At 37.6% G+C, this 13275-nt stretch overlaps 1 protein-coding gene across 1 annotated transcript in view; it reads left to right on the top strand.

The window, feature by feature from the left end:
- LOC6577725 overlaps positions 1–13275 on the top strand; it is a 51731-nt gene that overhangs the window by 9639 nt on the left and 28817 nt on the right. Inside the window, exon 2 of the mRNA XM_002003639.4 lies at positions 8661–8711. The gene's annotated coding sequence lies outside the window, so the exon portion shown is untranslated. The remainder of the gene's footprint in view (positions 1–8660; positions 8712–13275) is intronic.

Genomic DNA, 13275 nt, shown 5'->3' with positions numbered 1-13275 from the left:
TTATGGGAAACTCCTCTTTTTCCAATTCCTTATCATTTATTTGTTTTTCACTTCGAGGAAGTTCGACTGTGTGTTTAATAATACTTCAATTACAAGCAGCTATACAATTCGTAAAATACTTTATTGATATTTTAATATCTGTTATGCGTTTACAGATAGTTTTCTTAGATTTACCGTATTTGAACAAATGGTCTCTTTAATTAGCTCGCTAGACGGGTAATTGTGATAGTCTCCAACGGGTTAAATTGACATTCGTTATTCGAGTTGGCTTTATCAATTGTTAACTGATACTGCCATTGTTTTCTAAATATAAGAATTTCCGTACTAGACTGGGTACAGCTCTAGTAGATTAGCTTGAACAACTGCGATAGAGAATATAAGTTAAATAGACCAAAACTTTTTGTTTGTTTTCTTGATTGTTGTGTTATATTAATGAAAATAACAGGGCAAAAAGAAAAATTACCTTTTCAGTAGATAAACTTGAAGAGATGAGGTAAATTCGAGACTTTCGAGAAAATATGTTTTAAAAACTTGTAAATTCTATTAGATGTTTAACAATTAAAATCGATTTGTTTGTCATTCTGATAACTTAAGACTTCCTAGAAAGACAATGTCAAATGTTTATCTTGCCAAGTCAATAAAAAACTGTTCATTTCCATTCAGATAATCTATCCACAATTGTAAGAAAAAACTACATGAAGTCCTCCAATCCTTCAAGTGCAACTGCATTGTGTCAACATTTCTATTCGCACTCAATCAATCTGTCTCCATGTGACAATTGATAACAATTCTCTCTGTTTTCCATAGAGAATTTTTTTATTTTCCATTCGTTTTTCTTGTTTGTTTGTTTGTGATCCTTCTGTTGGCTTTTCCACTTCAGTTGAGTTAACCTTTGCGCTTTTCCTAGTGCCTAAGCCGCTTATTCGGGCATTCAGCATTGAAACGTTTGTCCGACAATTTTGAAGAGCGACGCCAACGAGAGCAGCAACAACAACTCATGACTAATCGCTTCAAAATGCACTGGACACACACATCCCCTCACATACATATATACACACATACACATACATACACACATCTACATTAATCATCAACAGAACAACAAGCACAGCATAAAGATTAAGTATGTGTACTCATGCCCAGATCCAAGATAGCTTTTGACAAAAAAGAAGAAGAAAATAATAAAATACAATTGCGGTTTATACTAAGAAAGGCAAAGAACTTCGAGCTGCCGACCATGAAATACCCTCTATAATGATATATGACAGGTATATGAAGGCATAAAGAAACTTTATCGGGTTGATATTTATACTCATAGATATATGCAAAGTCTAGTATACCCCACGCTGTGAGAGTATAGAAATATGAAAGATATGCATAGTGTATGAAGCCAACAACACATTCCTGCGCATCTGAGTGTTGATATGCAAGGGTGTGAGTGCGGTTTGTAAGCACAGCATTGATTGAAGCCCACTCACACACACACATACACACACACACATGCAGATTTGCATAAGTTGTTGAACTTTAGATAAACGCTTGATTCAACGAGTTTTCAAGTATCATCTATGGGGTCCATTGCCAGAGATAGCTTGAAGAGAGTGACAGAGGCTCGAGGCGAAATTATGCTTGAGCAGCTTGGAGAAAGAGCTGCTACGCATTTCACTGCGTTACTTTTTGTCAATTTTAATTTACTTCGAGCCCCGAGGCCGATGGCTTAATTCAAGTGGTGCCAAGTGGTGCCCAAATTGTGTGCCATTGGGTGCCAGGCCAATACCGAAGCCAAAGCCAAAGCCAAAGCCAAAGCCAAATGGCAAATAGAGGCCCCAACCTGGCGGTTGAGGTTGCTGGAGGTTGAGTTTTTCGGTTTTTCAGTTTTGATTTGCATAAATTGCCAATGGGCGTCAATATTTTGTCTGCCCGCCCAACTGAAAAGCCACAGAACTTGTTGAAAAACTCTAAATTGCAAATTGCAGCTACCTGTTGGAGGCGTGGCCTGATACGATTTTGCCAAAGCTAAAAATAAGCCAGAAGAAAAACAGAGCAACAGATATCGTTGCCATGCAGAAATCTTAACACCCTTTATCAACTGGCAATATGCTGCGGGTAAAAAAAGGTCTGATCTAATGTGGTCTGTATTCAGGGAAATATTACCACGTTAGCTATAGTATATAACACTTTGTCTCTTGTATGCAAATTGTATATCAAAAACTGTAGTACCCCTCGAAAAGAGTATACAGAGTTAAATTTTTGTTACAGTTATTTGCTGTGCGGCGCGTGTTTTACGTGACTTTCGGCCAAAGCTGAGCCAAAAAACTGAAATTGAAAAATTTGCAATTTCTGTCTTACTGAGTGCGAACTGTGGAACGGGCTGTGCATTCGAACTGATTGAGCTGCGGTTCAAAAGGTTATTAAAATCAACATCGTATAAATTTTTTGTTGAATTGCTTTTCAGGCAGTTAGCTGATTAAACTGAACTAGCTGTAAGCAACAAGCTCAATTTATGATGTAAGGCTCGAACGAACGGCTTAATGTGGCTGTCTATTATAAGAGCTTAATATTATTTACTTAAGATTAAGAGTCTTTGAGCTAAGTAATATAATTCTACATATACTCTATATATTTAAAAAAAATATTTCTAAATTAATGAATGAAAAAAACGAATTCATAAATATATTTAATTAGATTTGTATTTCATATATAATTATAAAGTAGGAAATATATATACCTTTGCAGCAATCAGTAAATTAATCATACCATTGTATTATACAATTATTATTAGTTAGTTATACCCCTTATACGAACCATAAGCTAATGCATAATAACTTCGACTCAGTGTAAGTCGACTAGTAGGAAACAGACTTTTCACTTTAGTCAACAATTTGGAGGCTGCGCTCTGTTCACTCGACTCTGTTGACGCTGATAAGCTTTAACAACAACAACAACAACACACATAAGGAGCGAAAAAAGAACACAAATTCGGAACGTAAACACAAATGACATTATCATAATTGCTTATGCTTCATTACATATTTGCCCGTCTGGTACGGTGCTGGCAGAGCAGCGTACCATGCGCCGACTAGCCGGACTTAAAGCTGGAGGGCAATCCGAGGTCTGTTTTGCCCGACTCTCAGCATAATCATTGAATAAACAAACTGATAAAACAAAAGCCGCATAAATAAGCGCAAATATTTGTTAATATTTTTATGGGCCCACATATAGCCAAGTGCACAGATATGGATAAAGATCAAGAAAGAGTCGGGCAAACAACACGTCGAAAATGTGCTGACTACTGAGATACTCTCGTTATGCCTTTAGTTTACTTTGCTTTTGACCAATTTTATTTACAATATGATTTTGAGTTATGTAAACGAGGGAATTCACTTAAGGAAGTTATGTTTGAGCTGAGATAAAGCTGCATCCCAAGTGCTGTACACATAGCGACCGGTATATACCCCTTCTTGCACAGCCTACAGAGTATCAAACTACAAACTACAGGCAAAGCTCAGACCATTGAGACAGTGATCAGGTTTTTTTCTGTCTTTATTTTCTTCTTTTTTTACTGGGCCCGGTCAGGCTAACGGTATTGTGTGAGGCTCTTTGGTCTTTGTGTGCCACAAACGCGGCCGCCGAGCCGCAGCTGGGGCACAGTTACAGCACGCCCAAAAAGGGCATGTCTTCCATGTGGCCACAAGTCCAGACAAAGGCATCCATCGACATGGCCATCGCCATGTAGATCCGCTCGCAGTTGTTGTTGTTGTTGCTGTTGCCGTTGCTGTTATTTGGTCACATTCGCATACGCGTCCGCCCGTGACTTGGCGATTTTATTTTCGCTCCATTTGTGGACATAAATATTCAGTCAAGTGTCATCCAGACATGGCATGTGTAGTGGAGTTTGAAATGAAATAGAATTGCAGTCGAGGCGAGGGCGAAGGCGCAGGCGGACGCCGGAACTGTGATACATTCAAGTCGCGCATATGAGCCGGCTTACAGCCAGTTAAGTCACTTCTGTGGTCGCGACCAAGTGGCCCGGGCTCAGGCCCAGACTCCAAAACCAAAATCCCAACGAAAAACCCACAACTGCCGAGCATCTGCCAATTGCGGTGAAGATAATTTTTTTACTCTCTTTTAACATTGCGGGTAAAAAAAGAGTTGAGACTGTGTTTTATGGCTAGCGCATAAAAATCGAGACAGTTTGGGTAGTCTATGGAGTATATATGGTGTTGGCAAAGCCATTCCGAAGTGCATGTAATGGGCCAAGTCAAACGACCACGTTAACTACCATGTGGGAGGCTGTTGGAGTTATGAAGAATTGCCGTTGCGTCGAATCAAACATTCAACACAAATGCCATAATCTTTTATATAATTGTGAACGAACAGTTAATGGCAGTTATGTGGGTCATATTGTGCATAAATTATAACTGAGTTCCACGGTGTGTTAGATAATGGCATTAGAATAACTTAATTAGCCAAATTAGCTAGTTAATCGAACGAAACTAAGCGGCAAGTCGAGAAACTTTGATGAGTTTTCATTCTATATTCTGTTTCGATTAAAATAATATAATAATTATATTAGAAGATATTAGATAATTTACGCATTTTGAAATACTTTTAACAGCAATTAATATAATGTGTGGAGTAACTCACTTGAAAAAGCTGCAAGTAACTCTCTGCAACTCTTTGAGTGGCCCTCGTTGCAGGCTACACTTGTAGGACATTCACACCGAAGTGAAATGCATATCATAAAGTATTCAGGCGCACGGCCTAATGCAGCATTTGTCCTGCCAACGGAAGTGCCAGGATTAACTGGGCACTTGAACACGATTAAAATGGAAGTAAAGTAGCTGGCGGCCACTTCAGCATCCTCCCCCTGTCTCTCCCCCCTCTCACTTGGAGCCTGGAGAGGTGAATGAGAGCACTTCCGCATATGGATGATTATCAGTTGAGTCAGTGGCTGCAGCAGCTGCTTCTAATCACGATTTGTTATCACTGAATGCCCATCAATCAGTTGTGCTTTGCAGATAACTTGCTATCTATGTATCTATCAGATGCGCTGGCTGATTCAGCCAGCCTTGAGTCAATCATTCGCACGTGCTTGAGTTAACGTTAACGCTCAATTTGGCTAAATGCAATTTGCATACATTTAAATGGCGCTTGCCCAGAGACTCCAAAATCTTACCATACTTAAGTTTTCAGGCTTTACCCCCCTCCCACCCACACACACAGAACAGGAGCTCGCTAAAATATTGCCTGTCTTCATTTGTTTTGGTTGGGGTTATTTGTTTTTTTTTTTTTTTTTTCAGGGAAATGCACTTGGGTCACGTTTTTGATATTTCATTGAATCAAAACAAATTGCTGGTGCCCGGACGAGGGCCCAGGCTTTAAATAAATAAATAAATGCCCAACCACCAGGCACAAAATATGTTGTAACGAGCTTCGAGCTGTCCGCTCGTTAGGCAAATGGCAATCGCCGCTCCGCACTCGCCATAAAATGTATCCAGCTCGTAAAAAATTAGATTAAACATCATAAAAATGTGAGTTGTACTCAATTAGATGGTCAAGCAAGCAACTGTTGCCATTGGGCTATGTCAAGAGAGTTGCAAATCCTCCAATTGGCTATTCTTAACAGGTTTTGGCTTTATCTAATGCTCTGTGTGGAAGCTGATTAAGAGTATATTGGCACTGAATAGATAGCTTCATGTAAAATGAAAACTATCTTAGTCTGCTTTCAATAAAGTATGTGGTAGTCGCTTACACCCGTTCCTTTGCACGCTACGCCCTGCCTCAGCACTTTGCTAATTGACAATTTTCAAGCTGTTTTTTTGCGCTATAAAAGCGAACTTTTCTAATAGCCCCGAAGTCAGTCATTTGGTCTAAGCCATTAAAAAATTAATTGCCCGCTTCCCCCAGGACGACTAATTCAACGTCGTCGTCGTCGTCGGTTCGTCGTTGTCTTCGTCTGGACACGCCCCAAACATCGCGCTAATCCAGCATTTAGAGCGGTGCTAAACGCCTCGTCGTCCGTGGGCTCGACTCTTTTTCCAGCAGTTGTTTCCCATCAAATAAGGGCTTGTCTGTTGTCCAAGTTGCCAAAAGCATAACAAGAAAACAGCTAAGATAACTGTGTTTTGCTTATACCTGATCAGCTCAATGATGCCCTGTAAAAAAATTTCAGTAAAATGGTTATTAGAGTGGACCAAGTAGCTAGGATCGATAGAATTGGAGAAGAATTTTTCTTAATCTCTTAAAATTTTTTTATTAAAATTTAATCTTTAATAGACTGGAGCTATAAATACCGATTTGTTTCAAATAACTACTGTATACATTATACAAAAAATAAATAATCTTTTGTGTAGTTATTCTATATTATAGTAGAATATAAAAGTTTCTCTTAAAAAAAATTTACTTTCCGTATTCACTTCTGCAATGACGTTCATCCCATACCTCCACTAACAAAACCTGTCTTATAGGGTACTCAAAACGTTTTACTTTGCCACAAGCTTCTAATTTGGTATTATTGCTTCGTTTTGTTATTAGTTGTATTTCATTTTATTTTAGGTTTTTTCTTTCGAGCTTTTGTCTCGAGTGCTTTTGCCGCTGACCTTTTGTAAACACTTCTCTAATTGTCGCTCTGACAAGCAACAAGCTGAGAGCGAGAGAGCGAGATATATGCGAGTGAGAGAGAGAGAGAGAGAGCAAGAAACTCGCCGCTTAATTTAGCACAATTTTTTATTTGCTTTGTTTCGTTTTTTGATTTTTGCGCATTTTTTATTGTTGTTATTTCTTTTCATTTGACTGACTTTGTGTGGGTTGTCGATTGACTGACGCAATCTTCCAATTTTATGTATTACTTTCCAATTTGATTGCGGACATAATATATGGTATAGTACATACTGTGTATATAGTATCTACATGATATGGCCGAGTGACGTCAGCTTGTGCAACGATTAGATTGATAGACGGCTTTTCATACACTCAAATATGCATTATCAATTGTGTATATTTTTTTTATCTTCCGGCTGCTTGGCACTTCCGGTCGCTAACAATTGTTATCGAAATGACAGAATTTCATGTAATTCATTAAGGAAATTAAGTCAAAGGTTTTATTGAACTTGAACGACATGAAGAAGCTGCATAGAGCTTCTATGATTCGAGATGTAGTACATAACAACTTTACCATTAAATTGGAATTTGTCCCATACCACCAGCTCAGGGTATTCCAACTTCGTTTATATGGCACTTCAAGTTCTTTGGGTTTCTTTTTTGTATGCACTTCATTTATGAATGACAAGCTGGTGGCATCATCGCTCGCCCGGCAAAAAGCGCAAATGCAAACACTCTGTGCAGTCGCTCAACGGAGAGACAAGGCTTCCATAGGGTACTCCACACATACAATTATTTCTCATTCTACAGCTACTTTGACGCTGCCTGGCGTTTCGCACACAGTGCGCAAAATTTTAATGAGTTGGAAATTTAATATCAGCCGCGCAAGATTGCAGATTGCACAGGGGTAACGGGACAACTGAGCGGTGGACTTAAGGCCTGTGGAGGGGGGGTCGGGGACTGGCTTAAAGAAAGTTCACTCGAATCTCGACTACAACTGCGGTAGGTCTCGCTCCAAGGCGCACACAATTCAATTTGCTGTGTGTTCTTAAATAATTTAAAATTTGCATTTAATTGAGAGATTAATGAAGGGCCAACAGGCTAACTGAGCAACTGATTGCCGGAGTAACTGGTTGAGTGGCTGACTGATTGAATGGCTGAATACGTTTATGGGATTGATTTTCTGGTCCATTGAACAATGCATTGGTTGACTGACTGAATGATTGGCTGACTGACTGATAGCTGTTTGACAGAGTGATTAACTGTGTGAGTGACTGATGGAGGGATGAGGAAATTGACATCATAAAAATGACTGATTCACGTACTAACTAAATAATTGAAGGAGACTAACTATCGAACTGACTGACTTACTGATAGATTGTAGGACTTACAAATTGATTGATTGCATAGAATTGTTTGGTTGATTCAATAAATGATAGATTATCAATAGGATTAATTGATTGATTGACTTTGAATCTGTATGATTGACGGACGGAGGGAGTGAATGACTGACTGAATCTTTATCTGTAAGGCGATTGACAATCTGATTGACTCCCTACTGACTACTACCAGTAAAGTACGTATTTCTGCCAGTATGATAAATTACTGACTGACCGACTGGCTGTCTGATTGATAGTCTGACAACCTAAACTACTCAACTAACTGGCTGTTGGTTACGTAGCTCTCAACGTTGTTTTAAATCAATTTGAATGGATTCTACGTTTTTCCACCAACTCACCTTGAACTTGAGTTCCGTCTCAATTGGCGGCTTCATACAGAAAATGGGGAAAAAAAAAAAATAACAAAAGCCCCGACTAATTTGTACGTATATATGAACATTATAAATTGTGTATACATATAGCAAATATACTACCATGTGTAATTCTCCAGAACTGTGCAGTCGCTTCCGTTTGTTTGCACAATGCGCAATTTTCTTAGATAAGTCGCCGGCAAATGTCGCTTCAATTTAAGTCAGTTTTAGCAATATGATTTAGATTATAATATGCATTCAATTTATGCTAATATACTTATTTATTTTTTTCCTTCTCTTTTTTTAGTTTTTGACAACTGCTGAACTTTGTCGGCGAACTTTGTGCGATTGCGGAAATGTAAGTTCAACACAAATCTTAATTTAACCGTTCCCATTTAACCCAAATCCATGTTCGGCTATTTAATTAAGTGGTGCACAGTTTACGTGCCGCAGTAACTGTCGTCATTTTATGTGACAGTCCGCCCGTCTTATCCATTAAATTATACACGTATCATGCGATCAGCGAGTTTGTGAACTTCCATTTCACGGGCTCTAATAATAATTAGTCTTCACGACGTTGAAACTCTCGTTAAAATCTTGACTGGTGTACACTTCTTGGCCCTCTACCCTCTGCCCTCAGCTCTCCTGCCCTGTCTGCCCTAACAGCTCCTCAGTTTGTGTGGCTTCTAATTGTAGTTAAACTTTCTGACATAATTTATGATGATTTTCGTGCTCTCAACTTTCTTATTGCTGCTGCTGTTGTTGTTTTGGTTTTGCTTGGAAGTTTTTATTCTACCTGCCGGAGTGCCTTCTCGCTTGCTCAAAATTCTGAGAATCTTTAAATTGCATTCTGTATGCCAAAAAAAAAAATAAGCAAACAAAAATATCAGACGAAGTAGCAGCAACAACATTTCAGGTTCTTGATTTATTATTTGAATAGCTGAACAGTTTTTTAGAATAATGCAATTATTTTCAGCGCTATGGAAATTTATATGCATACCTTAAATAACTTGAGATCTGGTCAAAGTTGATAAGAATTTATCTGAAAATAAAAATCATTCAAAACTTCAACAAATTAAATTCTAAATAAATATTTTTACTGAGCTAAGTTTGACTTGACTAAAATGACAAACAAGAGTAGGAATGAATGTCAAAAGTCATAAAAAGTTTGTAAACACACAATTGAGAGGTCATCAGCTCTAAAGTCAGCTTATAATAAAGATTTCACACAGCTCTATGGCATGTATTTAGTACAAAGTTAATATGCAATTTTTGCCTGACAACCAGCCCATTTCACATGCAGTTCTCGTAATACCCATTACGAAAAAACGTGTATGCATATATGTATATAAAAAACAACATGTACAATCATATTGACGTGTCATCCTAAGGGTTATGTCTGACGTAAGAGATTAAAGATAAGTACTATTGACTACCTCCATTGCATAACGAGCGAGAACATCTCTATGAAAATAAAATAAAAAAAATAAATACTAAATGAGTATTCACTAGTGCTTGCATATGAGTGCATGCATAACGTGAATGCACTTGTATATAGACAGACTATAATCATTTGCAAATAACTGTAAATGAAGCTTTTAACGTCACATTGAATTGAAATTGAACGATGGGGACTGAGACAGGGCGCGAGCCAGCGTACGGGTAGAGAAGGCAGAGGCAGAGACTCTGAGTCTCCGACTGACTCCGGGTCTGTGAGATTCTTACGAAGTGTGCGACTAACTCGATTCTCAATCGCACACATGTGACCCTGGGCAGTTGGTGGGAACCAAAAAATAAAGAAGTTTGAAATAATAATAATGAAAAGCGCTCTTAAGGCATGCCGAATATGAAATGCTCTTGCACTGAAAAGCCACTAATCGTTTGTTTAGTAAGACCTTGAGATATTATGGTAAAAAAAATTTTATTGTAAAAATTATATTGAAGATATAATTTTGTAAAAATGTATTGTAAAGTTTTAAAGGTTTATATTTATATGAACGAATGTTTTATAACTAAATGTTTTATTGTTTATACTTTGCTGTTCCTGTTCTGTTTTTTTTACTTCTTTTAACTGATGTATTTTTAACTATGTTCACATACTAAATAAAATGAGAAAAAACAAACCTATTCACTGACATCATCAAACAAAACGCAATGCACTTTTTATGTGTTAGCCACATCAGAAATCATTTATAAGGTTTTTCAGCTCGCTGCTTTGTGTGTTTAATTTAAGCTCGATGTAATTTATTAAATTTTGATGTTCCACTTTGTGTGTTTAATGCAAGATTAATTAAAGATTTCATTTTTGATTTATTGTGCTACGATTTTGGGTGGTCCCGAACGGCCGCTCGGCATTCGGGGCAATGAATGGATTGCCTTTGTGTTCTGAGTTCTTTGGCATTTTGAAAGTGGCGCAAATTAATTATATTGGGTATAGGCAGATTTTTATATGAAATATACACAAATTGTGTTATTTGTTCAATATGCATATTTCAATTGAAAGCCATTAATTAATGAGCAAATAAAAACTTTTTTTGCATACTGCAACACATTAATTTTTTAAGGTTTTTAAATATTTGCATTTTTATTATTATTATTATTATTATTTTTTTTTTTTTTTGCTTTTTGTGGCTTAGCGAAATTATATTAACTGCCACCAGCTCTGGGCTGCACTATTTGAAATTGTTTTAGCTGCGCCTGAAACGCTTTAAATATTTCGCATCACTAATAAAACTGGGGCTCATTTAAGTATTTGTAAGCTAGCAGTAGTAACTGTGGGTGTATTGGTGATTGGCTTTATATTTGTATGTAAGCAAAGCTTATATGTGAAGATAGAGAGATGCCCTATGTGTGTATGGAAGATCTTTACTATTGAGAGTAAATTGAAGTTTAAAAATATCTTGTATGTAAACAAGCTTTGTTGATTGTGCTGAAAATTTTGAACCAGTTGAGCTGAACTGAGGTTTGCATTCCTTTCATAATTCTGCTGTTGCCGCTGGCTGCCCACGGACAGGTGCGATTCATAAGTTCGTAAGCAGAAAAAACTGCGTTATATTGGCAACAACTTTTTGCCACAAAGTTGCGTAGCCCACGAGCCACAAATGATATCAAAACTGGGTTAAGCAACTGGCTCGGGCCACGCGTCTGTTGCAGTTGCAATGGCAGTTGCCACATTTGGTGTCTCAGTCTTTGTTGTTTTGTCCAATGAAAATGAAAGCAGGCCCCAGCAATCAGAATACAAGTCTAATGCCAAGTGGGCCACTGATTTTCGCCTGTCTGCTTGTGAAAGTGAAAACTAAGCAAATGATAAACAGTAAATGAGCGTGTAGTGAGTATGCACGACGTACAACTACCCTGTGGTCAGCTCTGAATTGTCTTGAGTCGTGTGATTTTTAGACAATAATTTTTTGATATTAATATTTTGTCTGAAGGCAATTCGAGAGTTGCTTAAAGCTATCTGTAATAAATATTTCATATGATTAAACAAACGTTCCGATCATTTTTCCGCCACACACCTTTAGCATAACTACCTACCTTTTGCTTGCCCTCAATCGTTACAGGGTATGCAAACCGAATTAGTGTCTAGCTGCAATTGTCAGACATAAACATACTGACCAACGCTCATTACATCAAATTTGTTTATTTCGCCTTACGCATTCATTAACTTACACAAACATATACAGATATATATATTTGTATGTCTTGTGGTCATGTCATGGGCATGAATTCTCAGTGGGCAGCTTTGTTGCTGAGCTGTTGCCGTGGGAGTAAGTGAGAGTTCAATTTGTCTAGACTTTAAAGTTTTGGATGGTGTGAAAGTTTCGCTTATTTATTTATTTATTTATTTATTTATTTTTTTTTTTTCTTACTTAAAACCATTAATAAGACTTGTTTGTTTTTGTAATTTTGATAACTACATTGTTAACTGCCACTTTTCAGCCAAAGGATTATATGGTCAACTGATTTGCATGTCAGGCAATGTCGGAAGTTGTCTCCATTCACGCAATAGTTGATCGGGCAACAACAACAACGAAAAACGTGATACGAGCGACGCACATTCCAACCAGATCGATGTTTGTTTATGGGCTTTACAGCACATTAAGATTAACCTGTTTGGGAGTCAGTTTTCTTCTTCTTCTACAGCTTTTTATAAATATTTTTTTTTATACCCTGAACCCATTTTCAATGGGAAATCAGGGTATAATGGTTTTGTTGAAATGTATGTAACAGGGAGAAGGAGGCGTGGCAGACCCCACAAAGTATATATATTCTTGATCAGGGTGACGAGCTGAGTTGATTTGGCCCTGTCCGTCTGTCTGTCCGTCTGTCCGTCTGTCCGTCTGTCCGTATGTATGAACGCGTCGATTTCAGAAGATATAAGAGCTAGAGACTTCAAATTTTTTTTTAAATGTCCGTAATTACAGCGCGCATATCAAGTTTATCATTAAAAATCGATAACTCATCTCGATCTTTTTTTATCGATAAAAAACCTTATCGAAACCCAGTTATAAAATTATATCTTCTACACCTTTATTGCTAGAGTCTCCAAATTTTTAATGTATGCTTATATGCAATTTATACAATTTCGGTTTTTGTTAAAATTTACCCCCCACCTCTAAATTCACCCCCTCACCCTCACTTTTGTAAAAAGCGTATTTCAAATACTAGAGACTTGTGCTTTGGCAATTACATGCATATTCATGTTATAATCATAATCTAAAAGTTTCATGAAGATCGTACGTCCATAAAAAACAATTAAGTTCTCATAGTAAGCGCACACTGCAGCCCATGCGTGTTTATGCGTGGGTGCTTGTGTGTGTATGTGTGTGTGTATGTGTGTGTGTGTATGCGTTTGTGTCTGTATGCGTGTGTGTGTGTATGTGTGTCTGTATGCGTGTGTGTATGTATACCTGTGTGTGCGT

Source organism: Drosophila mojavensis, unplaced genomic scaffold (genome assembly GCF_018153725.1).
Source record: "Drosophila mojavensis isolate 15081-1352.22 unplaced genomic scaffold, ASM1815372v1 contig_36, whole genome shotgun sequence".
In the NCBI taxonomy this organism is placed as follows: Eukaryota; Metazoa; Arthropoda; class Insecta; order Diptera; family Drosophilidae; genus Drosophila; species Drosophila mojavensis.
The sequence above is the reverse complement of the archived record's forward strand: the minus strand, read 5'-3'. Positions and strand labels throughout refer to the sequence as shown.